Raw genomic sequence first — 10,110 nt, forward strand, 5'->3', positions numbered from 1 at the left:
CGGTAGAGAGATAAAACAAACGTTTATGAAATAGCAGCTAGACTTATTACATTCACTGTGAGATTTTTGCAGACACATCAGTGTCAGAGTAAATGAATCTTAAACTGACTACCACAATGCAGAAAAATTTTGCAAACTTCTCTGTTGCCACGTTAGAATAGATGGCACATAAAAATATACAATATTAACTGTTGCTTCCCATTTCACAAAGGAGTGTATTAGTTCACTCGAATGGAATAAAAAATTCTCAGGAGTTAAACTGAACTATTCATTGTTTGTTTTTCTTACTTAATCATTAATCCCCAGAGCCAGGAGGAGGAATGAAAAAGTTGAGTTAAAGCTTTTGAAACCTGTGCTCTGATCCCGTGGATTATAAGGTACATATATAACTTTATTTACATGAGCTGGTCCTTTCAAGTTGTTTAGACTGTGCACGTGCAACCAAGCACTTGCCCACTTGAGTGCAGAGCATCTGAAATTAGAGTTCACCCACTCAGTAAATCTGAAGTTGCTCAGCAACTTTTGAAACAGGATCACTTCAACTGGGATGTCAGGAATCAGCTCAGCAAAATTGAAAAAAAAAATAACTAAAGTCAATACATTAAAACTGTGGCAGAAGTCTTTGATCTTTGTCCTAAATCTGAATGGCAGTTAACCAGCAATTGTTTATTTCTGCTAAATCTTTGTATAGCACAGTTACAGGATATGTACCAGTTTTCATGAGTAACAGAAAGCTCAGACCACAAGTGTAAACATTTTCTTTTACCATGAACAATGAATCTCTGTTTTACGGTTAAATCAACGGTTAGATAAAGGTCTCAAATAAGAAGGAAAAAATACTTGAATCTTAATGAATCTTGCTGCCTTGAGTTGTTATGAAGCAGGACCTATACCACTTTCTTCCAGAAAGCTCATTCAGTCCCCAGACATCCACCCATTTTCCTCCTTTCAGGAGACACCCCTGAACAAGAAAACCTTCCACTCTCCTGTCTGAAAAGCGTTTGTGTTCTAATGTGACAGGTGATGCACAAAACTGGAAAATATTTGGAGATAAATATCGTCTTTTTTTTAAATTTCCTTACTCTCTCTCTCCTCTCCTCTTTTTTTACAGCTGCTCTTTACTGATTCCTTCTGTAGATTATCCTTGCTATTTTTTGTCTGGTTCTTTCACAAATACATGAAAGCCATGCAAGCTAGTGGGGGGCTGTGTATTATGCAATGTTTTAAGTGTGGACTCCTTTCTCACATAGGAGTAGATCAAAATTGACTGTGGTGCTTCAGTTCAGCAAGTGCATGTACCAGGTAAACTGCAGGATAAGTTTGGACAAGGTGGAAGCAGCTGAGATGTAGCTATCCCTCCTGGATCATCTCAACACAAGCTGGTGGTTATTTCTTGCTTTTCATCTCACCCATAGCCTCAGTCTATACATCAGTGTTCTGGGTGCACACCTGGAATGGACAAGTATTTAAGTTTCTGGTGCTGGGATGCTTTTATTGTGCCTGTCACATTTACCTGTGTATTAACATATACTACAGCTTACTAAGATTTTGAATGCCTGTCCATATATTTCACTTCCTCTATGACATGTCTGGGTTGCACTCATGTCTGCACTCTGGTTGCACTTGTTAGTGCTGCAGGTGGTAGCAGGACATGAAAAGCTAACTGCAAAATGTCAAAGTCAAGTGTAAATCCACTGTTACTAATTCTCCCTTGTGCCAGCATGGGGATATATCTGCTTGTCAGCAATCCTAATGCTAATATGTCATGGTAAAATTTCCAGAGAGGAAATTTTGGTTTGAGTCTTATACAATACACTGAAATCTTAATTCTGAAATTTTCACTTTTTATTTGTGGTTGTGTATTATGTAGACATTTTATTTAAAATGTTAGATGTCTTCTTCACCTTAGACCAAAGCTTCATAAGACCTTTGTCATCTTCAGGACCTTGTGCTGGACTGAACAAGCCAAAGACATAGGCAATAGCACGTGAGGAGATGGGCTGCTGCTGTTACGAGCAGTGCATGGTCCTTAGTGTGATGAGCCCCAGTTCTTTTCCTCCATGTCAAGGAGCAGGTTTGATCCCCGTGGAACAATCAGACACGTGTGCTAGTGGGTGCAAGTGCAAATGTTTTTTTCCAGAAATTTATAGGCAACTAAGTGTGGGTAGGTTTTCATGGGGACAGTAGAAGATATCTCCCTAGAGTTTCTCCTTGCCAAATTTCAGGTTCCTTTCCACTCTAAGCAGGTGGTAAAGCTCTTGAAAGAAACAGATGGATGTATTTAACGTTAACAAGTAATTTTCCACGGGTGTGCTCTTGGAAACAAATGATTCCTATTTCCTGAGATGGAGAAAAAAAAATCCAGCCCAGAGCAGACTATAAGTGTGGAAAATGTGAGACTGAACACATTCGAGTTCGGTAAATGTAAAATGAATTAAACCAGCAGCTTATAGTGAAAATTGTTGAGCCACCAGGAGTGCAGCACAACGGCCAACTCTGTCTTCATAAAAGATGTAAAAAGCTGTATCCAACCAGCTAATACACCCCAGTCTTTTTTGTCTGTCCCTATCTACAGACAACCCAACAAAAAGGAAGTTGGAGCCACTGGTAGCTTTGTCACTCTTGGGTCACTGTCACCAGACTTGACCATCTGGGCACCAGCATGTGGAGGAAAGGGGGATGAAAAGTTTCTGTTATGAGAGCAAACTTAATTCGCCTTGGTAAATCCAGCAGAAGAAGACTGAAGGGGATACGACTGCTATCTTTACACGTCTGGGGAGGAAAATGGACTGTTCAAGTGAAGTGTCAATTTTGGCACAGGAATAAGTTAGCATAAACTATCTGTGAATTAATGAATTCTCAAAAGTACATGTTCGGGGTATTTTTGAGCCTGGGGCATGTGCGTTGTGGGGAGACAAAAGAAACAACTGTGTTTTTTCCTGAGTTTGAGCATCATACAAGCCAGGCCGGCCGGTTGTAGCCCCAGTGGCAGCCGTCAGCGGCCAGTCTCAGACACCAATTGCATCATGAGAATAATAATAAATTTTTTGAAAGCGTAAATACCAACAGAAACAAATCCTGGTATTAAGAATGTCTTTAAATGACTAATTTGCTGACAGTTTAAAACAGGCTGGGGTTGTTTTGAGTGTTAGCACATGGTGACTGTCAGGAGAGTGCACAAGGCAGGAGTCCTGCAGAAATGCAGCAAATTTCCTGATGATGTACAGACTCCGAGCAAGTAACTGCTTCCAATTTGCCGAGGGGAAAAATTGCCGAGCTACCAGTAGGATCTCTGTCATCCTTTTTGCAGACTTTAGTGGAAAAATTGCCTGTCCCCTAAGGTATTTTGCAATATGGAAATAACTTGAGCTTCAGCTGCCTGGAAGGGCTGAGCCTGCGCTTTGTTGTATTTCCCTCCTTGCCGTCATGCTGCCTAAAAGCCACACGCTTTTCTGGGGCTGGGAGTTGAGCTGGTTTGGCCTTCTCCTCCTGGCCCCAAATTGTGTTTACAATTGCAGTGTAGCTTAAGACCTTATTTTGCAATATTGGAGAGTCCAGCAGCAAGTGCAGAACTCCCTGACAGGTTCTCAGGGCTCTCTGCTGTGTGCCTTGTCCTCCCAGCCTCTAGTCTACCAGATGTGCCAGTCTGCGAGGCCACCGGAAATGGGCAAGTAAAAAGAAGCCTTCTGTGGTTTTCGTGGTTGCGCTATGTTGCCTATTTTGGGAGTGACTGGTTGTTTTTTAATTTCTTTCTTTCTTTTTTTCTTGTGGACGCCTTGGCACGCATCCCTGCTGGCATAGGATGCTCCCTCAGAAAGCCTTTGTTTTTGTGCTACTCTGGATTTATTTTCCCTGCTTGATGATTTTTCCTGGAACAGCTTCTGAGCAATGCTGAAGGTGCCTGGCAGACGGTCGTTCACGGCTGGGTTGTCGTGCCACACTCTGGTGCTGCTGATGCACCGAGACATTTGCTTTTGGGTGAAGCTCTTTCTGTCCAGCAAGAATTAGCAACTAAGATTTCCAGAGGAGAAACTCCCATGGCACGTTTCCTTTTCGACTGAGGTGCTGTTTTCAAACTTGTGGAAGAGAAGGGCTGAAAATGGAAAATTTGGAGGGTGGTTTCAACCACCTCACAAAGTCTGCTGGTTTGAATCTCTCTTCTCAACATGCTTCTGTTTCAGAAAAGGCTCTTGTGCACTGCTGGAATGTCATCGGTGTTAAAATACAGAAAACTCTGATACCACAGGCTACAGAGAAATCACCGGTTTCATTAAACCAAGAAAAAAAAAAAAGAAGAAAACCAGTTTGTAGGTGGGAATCAATAGACATGTCAAGATAAAGTGCAGGTAGTAAAGAAGTTTCCTCTGTGGTACTCCTAAAGTCCTGGCCTGGACTCCGACAGACACACAGAAGCTCAGGATGGGTGATAGCAATCACTCAAACAAGCCAGACTCTAGAATAATCATGAAACTGGGTAAAAAGCAGAGGACTACCATAGTGAATTTTCATGAGTCTTGACCTCTTTTTAAGCCTTGTTCTCCAGTCTGAATAGACAGAAACACATTTTTTTTGGACAGAAAAATGAAAAAAAAAAAATCATACAGACTCAGACCGTGGGTCCAGTTGACTTAATATCCTGTCTCCAGCAGTAACCAGCAACTGGTGTCCAGGAAGAGAAGCAAAACAGGTACCGACAGTTTCCTGATATGCTCTCCCAGCCTTCAGCAGTTCTATGCCAGAAATTGTATTTAATAAGCCTTCATAGACCTTTCTTTCTTCCACAGATTTATTGAATTGCTTGTGGGGCTCATGAGAAAGCCTAACTACCAAAACATCTAGTGGGCTCTGTGGTTTAATTGTGATTTACATGAAACAGAGCCTCCCTTTGCTTGTTTTGAAGCAATGCCTGGTAACTGCATTCGGTGCCATCCAGTTCTCGTAGGGTATAAGAGAGTAGATGATCGCTGCCTGGTGGGCACCTTCCCTGGAGCCCCACTGGGGTTACATCATCTCCACTGATGGTCCCCTCTCCCAGCTGGAGGGTCCCACTCCATTCACCTGAACCCAGGAGCTCCATCCCATCAGCACAGCAGCATAGTGAAGCCACTGGATATCACGGGCCAACTGCAAAGCTGCTTTGGTTGCTCATCCCAGGAGGAGGTCCTGGGTCATTTGTCCTTGCCCCTGGACACCCTGGTCTGGACCCTTGCCCGCTCCTCTATCACCTTGGTGTGCCCCTTTCCTCTGCTTGCTCTTCCGACAACATTGCTGAGAAGTTGGGAAAAAGTCTGAAAAACTTGGAGAGGAGATGTGATGTGCTTGCAGTTAAAGAGCATATACAAAATATTTACAGACTATTTAAGCAGTTGGCAAGCACTTAGGGGAATAACTTATCAACAGGCTGTCTCCCAGCTCTTCTGGGAGAGAGTAAGACGTAATTATTCTCATTTAACATCAGCAGAGGCTGGGGAGTAGCATGAGCATGTGCCCAGACGATAGCAGCACTGTGGCAGTCTCCTCCTCTCCCCAGCCCAAGCCCAGACGCTAGACCTTTCACCTTCCGTGACTGCAGCACATGGTCAAAATCACTAAAATACTTGGGTTTCAGCTGTAGGTGTTACATCGAAAATCCAAACCAAACCCCGAGGTCCAAACAATGCAACAACCGTGAAGTTGGATCTCAACTGGAATCCAAATTTGGCCATTTAATATTTCTACCTCTATAATACGGTGGATTTCAATCATGGATTCAAACACACAGCTGGAATTGTCACCAACGTGTAAGCCTGGGACGCACTTTAGGACATATGACTAAATAGCAGGCACTGGATTAATATTATCCTCACTCCTTCATCTGGTATGCCTCATGGTAGTAGCCAGAAAATAATATAAAAATGGTATTTCTAAGGGCAAGCTTTCCAAGCCTTCTCTCCCAAAGAATATAACTTTTTTTAATAACCCCTTTGGAAAAAGTGTTGCCCACACTTCCTTTCCAGCCTGTAGGATGTTTTTCTTTTTTGCATAGTAACTGAACTTTCTAGTCTCAATGCTATAAAACATTGGCAATGACAGTGAAAGTCCCAGCATCTTGTGAGCATGCTGCATGGGATGTCCTGTTACAAAACCAGTATTACACTGATACTGTCTTTGAAACGAAACAGCTGGGGGTGGTGAAAGGATGAGGACACGCAGCACGTCTGCATGAGTGTCCTCAAACTGCCCTGGCAAAGCAGGAGAAACGTTGTCATCCCCAGTGCCTGTCCTGCCTCCACCAGCGTGGTGTGCCCTGCCAGAGCCACCACTGCAGGCAAGCGTCCCCTCCCTTAGGGTCACAAACAGGTGGATGAAGAAAAGCCTGGGTCTATTTTTGGTGCAGCAAACCCCCAAAATACAAAAGGTAAGCGGCTATAAGCCCTGGCTGGTTTTGTGCAGCCCGGAGCGGCTGGGAGCATGGGATGCTTCGGCAGAAGGAGTTTGTCTCCCCAGAGCTGGGACACGGAGCAGTGACTTTCCAGGGGCAGCCTCTGGTCCATTCCTTTTGACTAATAACTTCTGAAATTATTTTCTCTGTCTTTCTGCTGCAGCCCATGGAGAAACCAGCATTGCTTCATCATGCGTGACCCTTGCTTCCCTTTGCTGATGGGGCTCGCAGGGCTCACCCAAACATAAGCGGGTCAGTCAAGTCTTTCCTCCCGCAGCCTGGACGGGGAGAAAGGCAGGGGGAGGCAGCTCTATTTTTAGCTGCCTGAGACATGCAGACCTCATGGTGATGGGGGGCAGAAAATTACATAATAAGTCACACTAAGATTTGCTATTTAAGTCTATCTGGTCTCTTCCTTATCTCAAGTGCTGTACTAGCAGTTCCCTCTCCGAATGCCCGTGATCAAAATATAACACGTTTTCCAGGAATTCATTACATGAAGTAATGGCCTATTTAATGAACGGCTCTTCTCCATACGCTGTTCTCCCCTGGCTAATGCTTCTAGCTAATACTTCCAGAGGCTGCTGTGGTGGGTATATTAATGTCACCCAGATCCATCACAGCCCCACAACCTAAACCATGAGATGAGCAAAAGAGAGTCATTAAGCACTAGGAAAGGGGTCTTGCCTTTGAGCAGATGGTTTGTTTGCAATTGGTTATTGCATCCACCCCGGTGCTGCCACCCCGAGCGAGGGACAATGTTTTACATCAAAAATGCACCTTAAAAATCCTTTCAGTCGATAACTTCAGCTTCTGTAGCCAATATGTCCTGGGTGCTTTCATGCTGCTATGACCCAAAAGGCACCCACCTGTGCATCATGTGGCTGCCTGCAAAGGCAGCCTGGGGAGGCAGGACCTTGGGCTTAGTCTCTTCCCTTCCACAACAAGGGTATTTCAGGTATTTTCAAATTTTCTTATGATCAGTTTAGGGATTTTGTATCATGCCTAAACCCCTGGCTATGTCCCACTGAGCCCCTCTCTTCACAAAGTTTGTCATGGGTATCTCCACACCTACTTCATGGGGGTTTTTTTGCCAGTAAGAACACCTTTTCCCAGTTACACTGACAGCAAAAGAAGGGAGCAGTGAAAGCAAGGAGGCTGTTTTCTAGAAAAAGGAGAAGGGAAGCTGTAAGACCCTTTCGTGGCATTATCCAGAGAAAAGCCACATACGTTCCTGTAATTTGAAGCAGCAATATCTTATAAAAATATAGCCTTTTACTCTCGTGCTGCTCTAAAGCAGTCAGAGGAAACAAGCTGATTAAAACCAAGGCAGCGGCCTGCAGCTCCCAGGAATGTCCTCTGGCACATGCCACAGGGGTGCTCTTGGATTTCGGGTGACGCAGAGGCTATATCCAGCTCCCGGGGAACCGGGGTGAATGGAAACACTTCTCGGCGCATTAGTAACGAAGGGCTAGGCTCCAGTCACCTGAAGGCGAGCAGTTGGTTGGCAGTTTGGGGAGAAACCAGAAACGCTCGCTGCAAAGGTGTCTGTTGTGTTACACATGAACCGCGATAGATTTCCAAAGAAGTGGACGAAAGGTCTATCTATTTTTACATAGCGGAGTGACAGTGTTAGGTGTCTGCGGCAATATTTAGTCCAAAGGAAAGTGAAATTGAATCTGAATGACATAATGCGAAAGTGGCTGGCAAAGCCCGGTCCAGAGGGAAAGCAGGAGGGTCATTGCCTTCTAAAATTTAATTTTTAAGATGAACATGCAACGGAACTGAAAGCTATGATATCGCTAAAACCTACTGCATAGTGGAGGCACGCTGTTTTGAGGGGAGACGTGCATTTTGAAGCATGAAATGTATGAAGCAAGAAGTGAGAGAGAAAATTTTCGTGGTGTGAGCTGAAATTTGGAAAAGTTGCATAGAAGAGAGCAGCAAGTGGGAACACATTGGAAAGAAGCAAGTGCAGAATAAAGGGAGGCAGTGTGAAAACTGCCTAAAACTGGCACAGCAGGGTAACTTAGAAAATAACTCACAGTCGGTTTCAGCTCTTGAGCCTTTCTTTCAGATACTTCTCTGCTACAGCTCTGCCACTGTGGCAGGTGTCTTGAGTTAACATCAGGCAACACCAGAGTGATTTTGCTCCCCCTTACAAATTGGGGCTGGGAGGGACACTCCTGCAAAGAAAGAGTTTGAGGAAATGGCTCTGAGTCAGGTAATGTGTCTTTTTATTCCTCTGAGTTCCTATGAGAAATAAGTAATGGAATATTTCAATGTGAACAAAATAAGATGTGACAAGTGAGAAATGCTTCAAGTATACTGCAAAGAAAGATCCAAAAGAAGACATAAATTCGAGGGAGCAGGTAATGGGATTGCAGACAGCATCCCTTCAGCAGATAGTAGTCTAAGGACGTGCCTGCCAGTGTGGCCTTTAAACGCTGTGCACGTATATAAACATATATATATATGCTTAACTGATGCAATAAGGGAGAATTTGTTGGAGGGGTTGATTTCTCCATGGTACTCTGTCTGGCTGAGCAGCACAATGTACGTCACTTTTCCCATGGACTGGTGGTTGTCACAGCCCTGCCACCCCTGGCAACCCCTTTGTGATGGCCCAATGCAGGCAGCAAGGGGAGCCCAGAGGCATGGGAACCTCTGCCGTTCCCCTGCTTACCCAGGCTCTGATTTGTGCTGTGTCTCACACCTTCCTCCTCCCAGCATGGGTTTATTTCCCCAAGGCCCAGCAAAAATGATGCTAATATGTTAAAGGGCTATTTTCCCAGGAGAAAATCTTCAGTACATGTCTGTAGTTAAGCCCCTTGTCTGTTGTACAAGAGGCATCTATGGGATTTCTCAGCTGGTTTTATTAGTGTTGGAAATACTGAAGAAGTGTAGTGCTTTTTTCAGTCTCGGAAACTCATAAGCCACAACTATGAGGCCTGGAAAAAAACCCTCTAGCACTGTTTCCCAGTCTATCCTTGCAGCCCTTGCTACTTTGTTACACCTGGATGTTATTTATTTACATCCAGATTCGAAAATGCTTGCTGTTTGTTACCAGATGAAAATAAAATAGTCAATTACTGGAGATGCAAGTGATCGGTGAATTTAATTTCTTCTACAAAAATCACTGCTGATGCTAACTTTTGCTGCAGCCAGCAAGAAGTACAGAACCGGCTTCTAACAACCTTGTTGGTACAAAGCAGCTTGGGAGAAAATTATAATGAAAATTATTAAATCCTATAAATAAGGAAAAATACATTTTTTCTGTTGTAGCTTTGAAAGTTTGCCTTTGAAATACTAATAGTAATACAGGAAGACACTAACAGGTCCATAACTGTGAGATGTACAGGCAAATTAACCTTTAATCAAGACACTCCTTGCTTGTCGTGCTCTGCACTTCAGCAATCGATGCGCTTTGCCAAGGCTGCCTTGGCACTTACGGTGCTGTTACCGTGTTATAGCTGGTGTTAGCACATGGTTGCAATGGTACCAATGGGAAGCATGCTGGCAGTGATGAGGAGGTGACAAAGGGCAGGTAAATGAGATAGACAAAATGTATAAGAAGATAGAAAGGATATTCTGCTGCTCCATTTGTCTGCTATCAAGAGCTGATTCTTCAGTGCATTAAAAATTCCCAGTCTGATCAGTATTCATGGCCACTCATCATGCTGCTAGAA

The sequence above is a fragment of the Tauraco erythrolophus genome, chromosome 5 (genome assembly GCF_009769465.1).
Source record: "Tauraco erythrolophus isolate bTauEry1 chromosome 5, bTauEry1.pri, whole genome shotgun sequence".
Classification (NCBI taxonomy): domain Eukaryota; kingdom Metazoa; phylum Chordata; class Aves; order Musophagiformes; family Musophagidae; genus Tauraco; species Tauraco erythrolophus.